General features: G+C 36.3%; 1 protein-coding gene across 2 annotated transcripts in view; it reads right to left on the bottom strand.

Annotated features, from left to right (window-relative positions):
- TFPI (tissue factor pathway inhibitor) overlaps positions 1-16050 on the bottom strand; it is an 85341-nt gene that overhangs the window by 64119 nt on the left and 5172 nt on the right. For both annotated transcript variants that reach the window (XM_075093986.1, XM_075093981.1), the window contains exon 2: positions 6378-6451. The gene's annotated coding sequence lies outside the window, so the exon portion shown is untranslated. The remainder of the gene's footprint in view (positions 1-6377; positions 6452-16050) is intronic.

Genomic DNA, 16050 nt, shown 5'->3' with positions numbered 1-16050 from the left:
TCCTAGCTGGTAATACAGTATAAACTTTTATAAGACAAAATAAATTAGAGAGAAAGTTGGAAAAGAAAATAACCATGGATATCACAGTAAGTATAAGGTATAACCACTGAGGAATTAAGAAGTTAACCCTTCAGCATTATCTGATGCTGTGAAAGTACAGAATACACCTGCTTTGCATGAACAGTATTTGCAAGTAAGAATTGCACCACAGGCTTTCAGTCAGCATGGAATATGGTCAATAATAAGCAATTTTATTCATAGACAAAATGTGATGTAAACGGAGCTACCCTTAAGCAAAGCAAGTCAACTCTGTCACTGTGCAGAGGGTGAGCCCATGCACTGTTTTCTGCGTGCTTAATGAGAAAGACCACTCTGATGGCCAAGGAATTAAATAAATTCTGTGTCCCACAGCTCTCAAGCCAAGTAAAAAGGAGGCTTATAATGGCACAGTCCTGGACAACTGCAGCAGAACTTTAGGAAAGCTTCTATTTCATTGGAATGAGATGATGTTCATTTCCACAAATTCCACAAGGCTGTACAAATACACAACCTATTTCAGCAATGCAGAGCAGAGAACTAGGCCCACATGCCCTAACTGGTTATTTTTACAAATGATGTTTTGAACAATGTGCTCACATTGCGGGCTGGTTATGAAGAACTACATTCTTGACACACAACCAAGCTAAAACGTAACCTTTAACTCGTTGCTGGATCCTTTACACAATTTAAGTAGAGGATACCGTGAACTTCAATAAACATCACATTTATGAAGCAAAGTCTCACTGGTTGTAGCTTGTCACCACTAATGACAGCAAATTTCTCGAATCAGTGTAATAGCAGCTTTGTTGGCTGAGAACCAACTTACACACTTTTATGATCAGAGAGAAATACGTTTTAATTGCTAGGCATTTAATTATAGATAAGAAGTCGCAGTGATCATCAAACAATGAATAAAGAAACATCATTGCTTGCCATGGTCTAAGAAAAGGGAAGATCCTGACAAATCCTGCTGACATAGAGGGTTCAAGCTTACAGACAGGGAGTGTGGTATCTTAAATATTTCTATGTCTCCTAGAAGGCCAAAAGCCATGATGAGTTCTACAACACAACTACCATTTTTCAAGCATCATTAATACTGAGATCAAACCAGGAGCAGAACAGGCTACTTCCCAGCCAAGGCTCCAACATTTCTCTTCCTCAGTCATGGACTACAGTACAAGGTTTATTACATAGGTCTGATCCTACACAGGCTCCCCAGCAGGACCCTTTCTACCCCACTTACAGCAACATCTGTTCTTAACGAGGCATCAGACAGTTTGAGGAAAAGGAGTACTTCTGGTTTCAGTTAGAAAAGTGGCGTAGATTCTTGCTGGCTATCTTTTTTATTCTTGGTGCTAGAGGGACCATTTAACTCCACATTGCCACTGTGGCCTCAACCAGCATTTTGGCTGTGTCAGACATTTGTATTCATCTGTTAGGGAAAAAAAAAAAAGCTATGAAAAGTAAGGGCTGCTAATTTCTCGTTTAGTTTTTAATGGCATAATTTGACTGCTTATATGTTTTTATGTTTCTTCCTTTCTCCACTGTCTCTTCAATAACTTTCCAAACCTGTCGTCTTCTGACAGAAAATCAAAGAGTGATATTTTCAGCAAAAACTTTTGTCCAAAGAAAAAAATAAAGCACAATACAATAACAGCAGCACATAAAATATCTGTAAAACAAATGATATCACAGTTATATAATGCTGCAGGAACAGCTATTATAACTAAATATCACTTATTACAAACCATGAAATTCTGCAGTCATGTTTCCTCATATCATCTGGCATCCATCTTATTCATGATACTAAAAAGGAACAATTCCCCTTACTACTGACTACAGCATTTGACTAGGGAGAACAAATCCTTCTTTCCTCTTCTTTGCACCCATTAAACATGTAGAGACGGAAAAGCCTGTTAATGTTAGTTTATCCTCCCCCAATTTAATACACTTAAACAGGTCACATGCTTGAAATGGTGCCAGTAGAAATCCAATCCTTGTTATAGAAGGAATTTCAGAATGATAATATAGTATGTTTAACTGGTTTAAACTATAGCTCAATAGCAAATAACACCAATACTTAGTAAGATGCAATGACAACATAGTAGCAACAGTATCATTTCGCTATAGTTTAAGAGTAAAATTTAGGTCAATGGGATAAGACAACGCTTGGGCAACAGTAGTTGGACTCTCTTCGAGGTGAGTTTTAGGTTATTTTTACATTTGACCATGATAATTCTAACCATTGAGTCAATAATTTTTCCTTAAACTCCCAAGAAGTCACTGAAATTAACACACACACAAGTTTGAGCAAATATGGAGTTTTTAAGCCTTACAGATAACAAGCAGCCTGTAATTAAACCTGGAATATTTGAAACTGGAATAAGGGTAGTTCTTCAGGATACACAAAGCATGTCAGAAAAAGAAAATTTCTTCTAGCTCACATCCATGGGACGAACTTTTGGGGTAGCTTGTCTTTTATCATCATTATTTTTATAGAGTTCAGCTGAAAAGTTCCAGCTTGCAGGGTTTTAACCTGTGTTACAGTTTGTGTGGCTGGAATGTAATTTTCTTATTAAAATGCAATCCATGCTGCTAATTTCAGGGTTTACCTACAGTGTCACTGGACTTTGAAATTAACACCAGAGCAAAATGCAAAACTTGAATTACTTATAAAACACCTTGATACTTGGAGAAGCAATAGACTATCAGTTAATTGGGGCCAAATTTTTTAAATGGCCTTTTTTTTTGTCCACAGATCATTGATTACTTCCAACTAACTCTCAGCATTTGATTTACCTAAATTACATTAGAAGTTATGTACTAATGCTAATTTATAGCAAAAGAAATTACAAGGTCAAGAATGAAAGCTGGAATTTTAAAGCAAAACTTAATGCCTGTCCCCATATACTTCTATATTTCAGTATTTAAGCAGCCAGTGTACGTGCTGAAGATAGTGTTGAAGTAAATTGAAAACCAGTAATCAGTTACTTCAATTTCAGTCTCAGTCTTAAATGGCATCTCTTTGTGGGGGGAAGTCCATTAATTCTAGAAAACCAACCAATGATTAAAATGCAGATCAAGTGTTATAAGCATATTTTGAAAAGTGCATTTACACAAGCCTTCTGCCTTCCAACATACAAACACACAAGTAATTACTTATATCATTTCCACAGGATGTGGATTTCCTCATATGATTCATAAATATGTTTGAGAAAACGTTACAGACTATACCTTTGAGTTCTGAACATTTATTTGATTGCAATGCTACTGTAAGCTTTAACAGGAATATCACATACCATCTAAATGCTATATATTTACTGTATGCTATTTCTATGTATACACTATTTCTTACATTAAAAAGAGAATTTAAAAATCCTTTAGAGTTATTTCTTTAAAAGTTATTTTGGAGTTATTTCTTCCCACCTTTGCTCAGACAAGTTAGCAGGAAGATTCTACTTTATTCAAATACCTCTTGTAACTTGGCAATGGTGCAAACTGACATAAATGTCACAAGAACAGTAACAATTACTTAAATTTTGTCAATAGAAGTCATAATTTTAACCGCTGCGACAAGTAGCTTCAGCTGAGATACTTGGAGAAAATGTTTTGTGCCTCACCCACCACTTACAGACCAGAAGAAAGGAAAGGCAATCCTAATCCCAGAAAGCTGTCTGTAAGCATGGCATACCAAGAGCACTGAAGGCTTAAAATTAAAGCAGATTAGCACATTTCTTTTCTTAGAACGCTACAGTATTGAGCAAAATCCACTAGCATAGACTGAATGAAGAAACCTGGAAGAACAGATTTCCAACCTCAAAAAAAATGGGAAAAAGGAATACAAATAATAGCACCAGCTTCACACTGACTCTCTATGTTTTCTTCTCGTTTATTATCAGCTGTACCACACTTTGGCTTTTGCTTCAAATCATCCTTTTCCACAATACCAATTCAACAGTATCAGCAGAGAACGTGAAGGACTCGGAACACAAAACACACCCGCTATTCAAGTATAAAAAAAACATGCTGCAGAAGCCCAGGAGTTATTCTAAGCAGGTAGATGACATTAACAGAAGGAAGATAACAATACCAACTGTCATCACTAAAAAAGTTGAGGTATTGGGGAAAAAAGTTGGTATAAAGGCATTTCCTCCCTGGTGTTTTATTGTTCCTTTTTATGGCTAACCTTAACAGTGTAATAATCTCATACTTAAACTCCACTGTCACTACTTTCACTAGAACAATGCAGTCATTGATGAGGTCACTTAATGATTTGCTAAAGGCAGATATGTATGTACCCTGGTGTGTAATACTACCATACTGTCTGTCTTTGCTATCCTGGTATAAGAACATGACCAAAACATAGAGGTGAAAAAACATTACAGAAGCACATGAATAATTTTTGCTGAAATGCTCGACCCCTGTAGTCACAAGCAGATAGGTCTGTCTAAAGCAACTCAGCTAGTCTTCAATCCCATCAGTTTCTGAGTGACAGGACTGAAAAACTGGCTTTGAAACAAGAAAGCTAGTCAGATTCTACTCAACTACTGAAATGAAAGCAAGATTGACCTCTAAAACCCCAGTAAAGTATACCTTTCACAGATTGAGCCCTGGTTTGGGGCTTTGAGCCAAGGAGTCTACTATTCCCTCCCACTGTTAAACAGTTTCATAAATTCTTTGATTCTGTTGTATACTCAAAAACCCTCACATGTTTAAATTCTGAAAAGCATATTTCCTCTTCTTTGCAACTGAAACATGCACTACAGCTTCTCTCTTCCGTTCTCCAAGAAGAAACTTGCAGGGTTGCTTTATCGACTAACAGATAAAAACAGGGAAAAAACCCAAAACACCATTTTCACCATCTACTTCGTCCTTTTGTGTAATTCTGACCATGTCATTTTGTCAATTCTTTTACTAAATTCAATTACTGGACATACGATATTTTTGAAATATATATCTAATCTTGATTTAAAGACAAAATCATGAAAAGCATCCAGTGTACTTTCATAAATACATCTGGTGGCTCATTATCCTCACCACATGTACCTTACTTCTACTTACACTACTCTTGGCTCCCAAAAAGATAGCTTTGCTATGAAGTCAGCTATCTGCAATTTTTTTCCCAAGCTATTATAGGTGGACAAAAACAACACAATTTTGATTTTTATTAGAACACAAATTATTTCATTTCTGATCTTTATTAGCTGATTTCACCCCAAACAATGACCAGCTCATAATTAAAGTTACCAGGAGTACTGTGAGTGGCACTTCCAGTGCCTAATAAAATAAAAGCCTAATAATTTTTCAAAGCAACTTACCAAAAATAACAAGGTTCTTTTTGGTAAGAGCCAGACAAATGTGCTAGCTACACAATAAAGTTGTTACTAGGTCATTTTTTCTGCATTTTCTATACAGGCTAGAGTAAAAATCCCTTGGAATTCAACTGCTCAAATAGCAGTACAGCTTGAAGTAGGGATTTTGGACCAATTCAATTCAGTAGAGTCAAAAATAATGTCCACTGAATGGCTGTTCTGTGATAGAGTGAATTTGCCCCCTGTTATTAACTGGCAAGATGCAGCTGACAGACCACACAATAAAACAGGCTCACTAACTTTTCAACAGGCATTTTACCTGGGTTGGTTGGAATAAAACATTAAGGAGTCATTAAGCAATTGTGGAAAGACAGAAATATATCAATGCCTTTTGCAACTTTCACTTGGGTACAGATTCCACAGAACCACCAAAGAAGCAAGCTATAATACTTAAAACTCCATAATAATTATATATTTCCCAGTACAAATCTGAAGTTAAGACTGCTATAGGATACTGATGCTATGTTTTGTAAACATTTACTTTGATTTCAGCTATTGCAGTATGTTTTAACACAAACAAGTTAAAGAGCTTACCACAAAAAGGAAATAAAGATAAACTTTCACATTCTTTGTGCATCAGGATGAAAGCTTTGTACAGCTGCTCCGCACTGTAAGCTTATTAATGATGTTCTTTAAAAAAATAAAATCTCTCTGCAAGGCTATTAAATCACATCTACATACAGATTAACAACCACCTAAAATGACACATACAGATTTGGGAAGGAAAACATCCTTTAAATGTGAATATGCTGTATGAATAGAGATGATTTACCATGAAACAACTTTCAATCAGAAAATGCCAATCCATTAAAACAAACTTTTTTGGGGAACATACCAATAGAACCCCACAATCAAATCTATGTGGAAAGCAAGAAACTGAGGACAGATACCAGAAGTGCCAATATCTCAGTAATTAGGGCCTTGCTTGAAAAAGAGAAAATGGTCTCAGGCAAGCACTCTACTTACCAGTCTACTTGTCATTTTGTCCTGTGACTTAGAAATGTAACAGCAGCAGCAACACGAAAGGTCTGGGCTTGCACCTGTCACAGCAGAACAAAATTCTGATTTAAAAAATTTTAAAAAAATAAAAAAATTAAATAGGAAACTCATCTCAGTTATCAGATAAACATCTGTAAGCTGCTATTCCTTACACAACACAGAAAATTCTTTCCTGCTTTCAAAGCTTCTTTAGAGCTCGTACTTAAGCTCCAGAAAAGTATAACTTAACCAAAGCTAGAAGAGGAAGCGTGTTCCTCCAGCTAAGTACTTCATGATTTCAAAGGAATCATTTGTCTACAGCAGCAAAACTTATTGCTCTCTGGTATATGTCAAACTTATCATATAAAGCTGTAACAGGAGAGTATTGAATACTTAAAGCTTTATTTTTCTTCAGTTCTAGCAATATCATCACATACTATATGAGACAACTTCAGTTCTTTTTTTTTATATTCACATTTCTAGCATTAGGTGATGAACAGGTTTAAAAGTAATCAGAAGTTGTAACGAAGCTAGTGAAAATGAGGTGGCCTTTTGCCTCCCTCTGCCTGAATTTACTGTTACGATTGGAGAATGGAAATGTAGAAATTCAGGTGTGACTATAAAGATGGCAAGAACAGAAACTATCAAAGACTATTTCTCTTGAGACATCTTTTGGTGAAAGACTGGCACGGGTTACAGGCAACTGTATCACAGAGTACCTCATGCATGACAGAACGATGAGGAGATGGATAATAGTAAAGAAGTGATCAGAATTCCTAGGGGAGCTGAAATGGAAACTGAGCGCCAGTGCATGTCTCTCAAGAATTAATAACCACCTTGCAAAAAAAAGTGTCCTTTTACATCCTGTCTGCCTTGGACTAATGTTAGGGTGAGAAAAGAAAAAAAACCAAGAGACATTCTAAGAATGGGAAAGAACAGGGTCTGCCATGGAAAATGCAGGACAGGAAAGCTGTCCCCTTTGGGCAGGTGTCTGGGACGGACAGACAACCATTGGTATCAGGAATGGAGTTGAGTTAAGGCAAACATGGAATGGGGACACAAAAAATGGAGTAGATAATGGCTGCCTTATGCAGCCTGAGGGCTCACAGCACCAATTTCCTACTCTTCAGCTCAAGCTTGGCAGTTTCTGCTGGCAGTTTCCATCACCACATCCTATATTTGCATAGTAACTTTTTGTATCTTTTCTCTTAACACAATCCCCAAAATGCTTAATGTGGTCTGAGTTTCTCCTGCTGGACAAGACAATGTTTGGAATGTTTCTAAAGCTAATCCTGTTACTGCATCTGCTCAGTTTGTAGCCAGCTGTGCTATTGACCTTCCTTTTCTGATATACATGTAGGTCAAGACAACCAAAATTGCTGCCTTCTCACAAATGTCTCTGCCCGAAGTGTGACAGCTGTATGTAATACAGATGATACAGAATGGATTGTGGGCAACATACTTCTCTGCCTCTTTGACACACAAAAAATTGGTTGCTTTTAATAACCTTGATAACTTTTATAAATGTCTTTTACTTTCAAATAAAATTTGATATCCTTTCTTCTCTGAGGTTGTATTTACATTCTTCTCCAATGTGAAATGGTAAATGGAAACTCTGAGGTTGTATTTACATTCTTCTCCAATGTGAAATAGTAAATAGAAATCCTCTAGTGACTTCCTCGAAATCACTCTCATTCAATATGCTTTTGCTATGCTTTTTGCGATTCCTCTTCTATCTAAATTGAATGAACATATCTTTCTGTTCTCTTCTTTTAGGGAAATATTTCCTTGTTTAATCTTATTGATTGCCCATTCTTTCATCATTGCAATCTAAAATAATTGAGTCTTTCAGTCTTATTTTCTTAATAATACCTTCATAGAACAACTTGTCATTAGTGTTTTGCCTCAAGTACTGTTTCCTTCTCCCTTATTTGTACACTAAGACCATGGCTTTACAGAGGAACTCTGGAGAACTACTGCTGATGGGATTGGCTGATACAGTTTTAAACCTTAATCTAAACCCAAATATATTTATCACCTATTATTTCTTGGAGGCTTTAATGAACACTTTAGACTTGTCATCAAATTTGTTTTAGCAGAGCAACAAACAAAGCCAGAAAATTCAACCAGATTTTGGTACCTCAATTACATACTAAGTATCTTCAAAGCACATTTAAAAAAAAAAACCAAATCAATTGTAGTACAATACTGCAATCCATAGATAAAGCGGCCACCTATTGAAACTTAGCTTTCTTAGGTGGAAGCAACAGATACTATTAAACATGCAGTAGCAACATTATTAGACTTGCAGTACCAGCAAAATACATTAAGAAAACTTGTTCATTCAAAAAAGTTTATTAATGCAACTTGATTCTTGAAAGTGACTACAAGATAATCCTGTCTTTCTCCTACCCTCTAGCAAGTAATCTGCCTGGGTTTTTGTGCAGCTTGTCTCATCTGACTGTCTCTGGAGAGCTCTGAGACCCATGAGCTTTTGTGTGAGTGTAGTGGTCAGTCAGAGCAGAGCTCACTGTGGGTTAGAGCTGAAGGGCAGATTAGCAATCCAGAATTTTACTGAAATCATAATACTGAAATTTTATCATGAAAACTGATCATGCCTGTTAAGAATAGAAAAAGCTTTTGAACAGTTAATTCAAATAAAAACCTTGCACTAATAGAAGCTCTCTGCCAATTTACTCCAGCAGAAGAATTGTCTCATTTAATTTATTGCTACTTTTTTCTTCTCTACTTAGTGCAGCTGAAGAAGGATTAAAACATTCAGACAGGAAAAAAGAAACCAATCCAAGTACTTGGCATAAAGGAGACCTACCTCCGCGTCCACCCCCTTGAAGAACGCTACAGAAAAATATCCTTTCCTATTCTAAATTCCTTTGCTGCCTTCTCTCTTTGAGGAGTTCATTCTCACAGAAGGTAGGCACACTCTATTTGCTCTCTTCACTCCAGAGAAGCTGCTTTCCTATATAAGCTTGGCAGACTTAAAAAGCAAGGATTCCCCAGCACCCATTAAATATTGAGACAGACAAAGGAAGTGCCTGAATTTAGAAACTTTTCCACAGAGCTTGGAACTATATACCACAGAAACAAACCACTGCTGTCAGGCACTGCTTTGTTTGTAGCACTATGAAATTTTTCAACTGCTCATAAAAGAAATGCTACCGGGTAACAGCTACTTAAAGCCTCTTCTCATTTTGGAAGTTGTTTTGTTTATACTGAAACCTGTTCCACAGGAAAATAGATTATTTCAAATCAGTCATTTGCCTGGCACGAAAAAAATAGCAAGACTCTGTCAAATTTGACTGAGGTATTTATATCTGCTGATACAAAAGCCAAATATGATCTCTTTGCTTATTTTTTGGATAAAGAAATGTGTTCCAGGCTGCATGAAGAAATAGACTATCGGGAAGGTTGGTTTCTTTGAAGAGTTGGAGACTGCTGCATCTACTTACCTGTATAAATTGGCTCATATTTGTAACAGTTGGCAATGACAAATAATAACCTGCGCTGCCTTTCCATAAAGTTTTTTCCAACTTAAATAAAATGAAATTTTACCCTTCTACCAAAGACCAAAATTAAAATCTACTAGTGATCCAACAACCGCTTTTTGTATGCTAAATGGTGTCCATGACTGGAATGCCACAAAGTGAGAAAATAACCAGCTTACAAACTAGCATATGATGTAAAACCCATGACCAACTGTGATCACCCAGAATACTGGTCATTCTTCCTTTATCCCCATCTACCCTCATGCACAACACTAGTTTTTCATGTGATTGTTTGACTGAATTCCTTCAGGAAATAAAGTGGGTTTGTTTCACTTGAGTTACATCACTTACTACCTTGAGTTCTAGTCTCTGTTTAGCTGGCTTACTCATTTAAATCACACAGCTTGTTACACTGAATTTTTCTGGGTGAAAAATGTGTTTCCAGACACATTACTGGTATCTGGAAGCCTCGTGACTTTTTCTGGGTAAAAAGCAACTCCCATAAGGTGAATGTCATTTCACCTTAAGCTTTTTTAGTAGCAAACTTAAAAAAAAAATTGAAACAAAAAACCCAAACAAACCAGAAAAGGCTTGATTTCCTTTGACAGAGCTCATTGTTGTATTCAGTTTAAAATTTGAATATTATCTTACAGGAGAAGAGAAATTAATTTATCTCTTAATTTTCTTGCTTGAGATGCACCATTCTTGATCAAAACTAGAATGACTTTTTACAGACTATAAAATAAAATCTTGTCAAGACATATTAAACAGTCAAGGAATAACAATACGTCGAAAGGTTATAAAAGATAAATAACCACAGCTATAATGTTTTACATTTTTGAAGTGAGGTAGTACAAGATTTATTTTATTGTTCATGTGGAAACTGGAACAGAAGCATGCTCCTGGAGCATGGAAATAACATACCGTGCTAGTAGGGAAAAAAACTTCAGCGAGGTAGTGCATGGAACGGTGTTGGGAAGTAGAAGCTGTGCAGTATGAACCAAAGTCAAGTCAAATCTACCCAGCTGCACTGTTTACAGACTCAGAGCAGTTAAGCCTCATCAACTGCAGCTCATGCCTTCTGTAAAGATTATGACAAGCCACCTTTTCAATTCCTCCAATCCTAGACTGGAACAGCAACTGAAAATGCCAAGAGCGCAGCCTTTGAAAAGCCAAGAGATGAGGTACATCAATTTGCAGTGATCACTTAGCAGTGACACAAGATTATGTTACAAATTAATTAATATTCCCATTGCTTTCCTGTCCCCTTATCCAGTCCCTGCTGTGCTCTGCTTACAATGAAGTCTGACCTCACTACATGGAAGGGAGAATTATTAAACAGCAGCTTTGTATTGTAGCTTCTCTAATGAGACCTCAATACAAACTATAATGAAGTTCTTCAGTGAGATAGTTGAGATAGAAAAGTTCAGATGAAGACAGTAGGACTTGCAATTTTGAGTGTGTCAGGAACCTTTTCTTTCTGTTTTCCACACACACACTCCTAGTGATGTACTGCTTAACAGCACTGGTCCACCTGAGTATTTTTTTTAGGGTGTTTGGGATTGGGGAGGGTGTGTGAGTTTGTTTTTTAAACACAGTAATAAATACATGTATACCATTATCTTATAAGGATAAAAATAGTGATTTTATTTTCAAAGCACTTTGATAAGAAGTATCATATGCAGGTTGGGAATTGTTTTTCTGAGTTTGTTTTCAGGGTTGGTTTTGGGTTTGCCTTTTTTTTTTTTTCCTCCTTTCTTTCTTCCCCCCCATCCCCCTTTCTTTCCTTCATGTTAAAGGTAACCTGTGCTACTAATACCATCTGTCCAGAAAGGGCCAGGGGGGTGGGGGGAAATCATTTACTTGATTCTCACAGAAGACATTAAGGGATGACAAGGACATGGCTCAGCCTCTATTCACTGTGCAGATCTGTACAAAAATTTGGTCAATAATAATTTCACATTCAGAAATACAAGCTAGAAAGCCCAAAGTACAAAGGTCAGCCCTGCTGCATTTATCAATAAGTCAGAACCCACAGGTCTCCACTTTATAAACTAAATTGCATTTGGAACTGTTATTAGCCAGTTGTACACAGAAACTGTACAGACACAGCAAGATGCTTCTGCTTTGTAAAGCAAGAAATAAAGTTACAGCCCATGCATTAAGTATTCTCTCCATATAGGCAGAACTACTTGCTCTTCATTTATTATTTCCTTGCTCTGTTGACAAAATAAAGCAAAAGAACCCACGCTCTTGGGCTTTATGTATACTAACAGATTGACAGTATCTGTCCACCCTACCCTGTGTGGCACTACTTCCTTTATGTAGAGAATAGGGTAGACAAGAAACTATCTTAATTGGCCTGGCATACAGGTTTTCTGAATGATGTGCAGGAGACATGCAGTGTATCTCTCATATCTAGGGTGTATTTGGACTCTGGTAGTGCAGCTATGGTTACTGGATGAACATAAATCCTCTAGTACCATTACTAGCCTGGAAAACCTAGGCAGTTATAGAAGAACCCCTAAAAAGTTCTCTTCCCCTCAAGTAAATCCACTGCTAGGGTCATCTTAGTATGACAATGACTCTGAAGAGCCAGCCTGTATAACATATACTATGTTGTTGACCTTTCCGGAGCAATATTTAAACCACAGCACAGTTTAGTTTCTAAAAATTCACTGAAGCAAAGCACAACATGTTGTCCCTTTTTCCCCTAATCAGATATTTTCTCTTCCAGGAAAATACAAAATTTAATCCAGTTAAATAATTTTTACATTAGACCTAGTAATGTATTTTAAGGATTCAGGTTTTGGTATACATTTTGTATGGCTTATCTGAGATCGTCTGACTTACACTTAAAAAGCCAAACCAACCAACTAGACAGAACACCAAACACAAAACCTTGTTTAAGCTATACGTAAGGTCCAGGTACTGCACAAAATTTTAAAATTAAATTCTGTCGGCACTGGCATACCAGTACATTTTCTTTTCAAAGAACTCATGCATTTGTTACTTTTGAGATACTTTCCCTGGGAAACCTTGGCACCTTGAGTCCTCATATCTTGCTCATTTGAAAGACCGGTAACTGCACCACTCTTGCCCAATGCCAACATGTGAGTCGTTCCATATGAGAAACTGGATCAAATTTGTACCAGGTACTAAGAACTCTCAGGCACGTTTGTGTAAGTTTAAGGCTAAACACCGATTCTGTGTTTTTAAAACCCCACACTTCCTAAAGTATATAACATTCATCTACGAATAAAGAAAAATTTTCGCTATGAAAAGCTTTCTATTTTTCTCCCAGGCCCTCAGTTCACAGAAAAAGTGTACCTTGCAAAACTTACACTATTTTCGAAAACTGCATCTCATGAAGGTTTCTGTCATGCCCTCTGATCATTCAGTTTCATACTAAATATTTCCTCAGTAAAAGAGTGTATTATAACAATTTTTGACCGGAGATTGAAAATTCAAAATCTATGTAGGAGTCACTATGCAATTGTCAGAGTATCATTTTCCATAAATATGGAATCCATTTGCTTATCCTGGTCAAAGATGTAAATGTATTTCCTTTCAATAACTGTAGGTGGTGCTGAAATACAATTGTTTCTTTAAAAAAGTGATAAACAAAAAGTAACTTTGTAGCAAAGCTACCCATGAAGATGGGTAGCCTTCCTGGTTGTGCACACTTCAGGGAAATCTAGCTGAATCAGAAATCAGACTGAAGTTCATTATTTGTGTTTTCCTCAGGTACTTATTAAAATATATTTTCTCATACAGCCATGTTCTATAGCCAAGACTGAAGTTGCAAAATATAAGGGTATTTTTTTAATTGTTGGAACTACAACGTAAATTGTGAAAATGTAGCTGTCATGAATATGGCATAACTACAAAGAAAAAGAAACATAAACATGTTTCCCCAAGAATTCCCCTTCCAGGTTGCACATTTCATCCTGATAATCACAAATTTCACTATTCAGTATAAATTATGACAGTGCAGCTACTAATAGCTCTCTGGGCATCAGCCCAGTTTGCTGAAATGAAGCAGAACTAACTAGCTTCTCCACAAACATATAATGGAACAGAACAAAATCTTTGCCAGGCATAATTAACATGTGGTAACACGATAATCAATACCAGATGAATCCATACTTTCTGGTTTCAAAAAATACGTAATAATTCCACATTAGTGATTATTTATAGAAAAAACTCTAAAGTGTTTGCAATTATGAACATACTTTTTGGTAAAAGTCATAGCTTGAGCCATTTCCTGTAATGCTAACACTTTGCACTTAATTTCCAAGCTCTATACAGCCTTTCAAAATTATGAAACTTAAGAAAACAAGTTACAGTAAGAAAATAAACAACTTTAATAGTTCTAAAAATTTCTTTTAAAGATAAATGAGGCACAGTAAAAAAATTATGTCAGAAAAAACATGTATAAATAATTAAATGCTTATGTTTGTAAACAAAGTTTTATACATACCTTGTAAAACAACTGAACAACATAAAACATGAAGGGGAAAGGACCCCTTAGCCCCTGAATCCCAGCTCCATCCATTTGAAAAGTCATTACAGAACAAAGACCAAAGCATGCAAAACATCAAATTGCCTCTCCCTCCTCTTGCAATGTAAACTGCAAGCCACAGATGTGCTTTTCCTCAGTGCATCATAAAACCCACAGAATGAAACACAGCTAGCTACATTTACCCATCAATTAACAAGAAAACAGCAAGAAAGAAATTATACGACTGATACATTAAGTTCCTAAAAGAACAGGAAGTTTGTGTGGTAAAAGCAGTACAGAAACTGACATTTATTCTGTCTCTCCTTTAATTGCAAGGTTAAGCTACTTTCAGAAAGAAGTAGGTTGCATGGGAAGTAGAATTCACACAAAGAGGAAGACTTTTTACACTGGAGTTCTTCACAAAGAGGTACACCACCCTTTCACTCAGCATGTTCTTTTGATTAAAACGTAAAGCATGGCTTCTTTCTTTTTTTACCCACCATCTTCCAAATGTTAACCTCTTCCTTGTAGCTAATTTGGAAGTTTTAAAAAAATGTAACATGATTAAAACGCAGTAAGGCAGCATACAAAGACAGGTTTAAAAGGGAATACAAATTCCATAGAGACCATGCTGTGGCTTCAGAGCTAAAGCAGACTCCTTCCCTAAACGTGAAAGGACATTATCTTCAGGCCTTCAGAAAATATAAACAAATACTGTTAAATTTGGCAATGCCACCACACTGAAAAAAAAGTTGTTCATCCTGTGCAGGTTTTCAAATCAGTCATTTCCCTTGACAGAGCTTCAGCTATATTCACCCACCTCTCCTCAGAGATCTTTTTTTGGATTAGAGGGTGTCTTTAGTGTTCACTTTTGCTTCCTAATGTCTTCCTGAACTAGGTGTCACATATTTTAGTGGCAAAAATAGGATTACAAATTGGTAGTAGTAGAGAAAACTAATTCTTATGAAAAAGAAGAGAAGGGTAAGTAGTAAAGTCTACTAACTACCGTCTGATCTTTACAAACTTCTGTAAACCTAGAGGTGAGCCTAAAACTTATTTAGATTGCTTAATGAAGCTGCAAAAATGGAACTTTCTCAGAACAAAACCAGTTCTAAGTGCATTGCTCTCCCAGCAACACAGAGTAGATGGCACAAATCAGACACCTTGTGGTTGATGTATAAAAATTATACTTATTTATACTTGTATTAAATACTTGATTACACAGGGAGTGTGTCAGGCTGTATGAATGAGTCATTAGATTAGATAGAGGAGCATCATTTGGCAACATCTAGATTAATTAAAGTTGTTAGGAAAGGACTTCAAAACATAGGTTGTGCAGGTATAGTGCTCATGAACGCTGTGGTATGGATCATTCCACAGGCAGACAGCAATACGTCAAAATGCAGACATTTGTAATGATCTACACGTATTAATTGAAACTGTAGCTCAATATTTTCATTAAAATCAGAGAAACTAAAAAAAATCCAAAATAAAGTAAATTTCAAGCTCTACTGACTCAAAAAGACATGGCTGATCTTGAACAGTTCATTTTACATTAGGTATCTTTCTAGGTTTCCCCAGCTGTGTGTTTTGGTCATACCCCACCTACATAGGGTAAGACTCTAGATGTATAATTTTTTGAGAGCTATAGAAC

Source organism: Phalacrocorax aristotelis, chromosome 5, assembly GCF_949628215.1.
Source record: "Phalacrocorax aristotelis chromosome 5, bGulAri2.1, whole genome shotgun sequence".
Taxonomy (NCBI): Eukaryota; Metazoa; Chordata; class Aves; order Suliformes; family Phalacrocoracidae; genus Phalacrocorax; species Phalacrocorax aristotelis.
The sequence above is the reverse complement of the archived record's forward strand: the minus strand, read 5'-3'. Positions and strand labels throughout refer to the sequence as shown.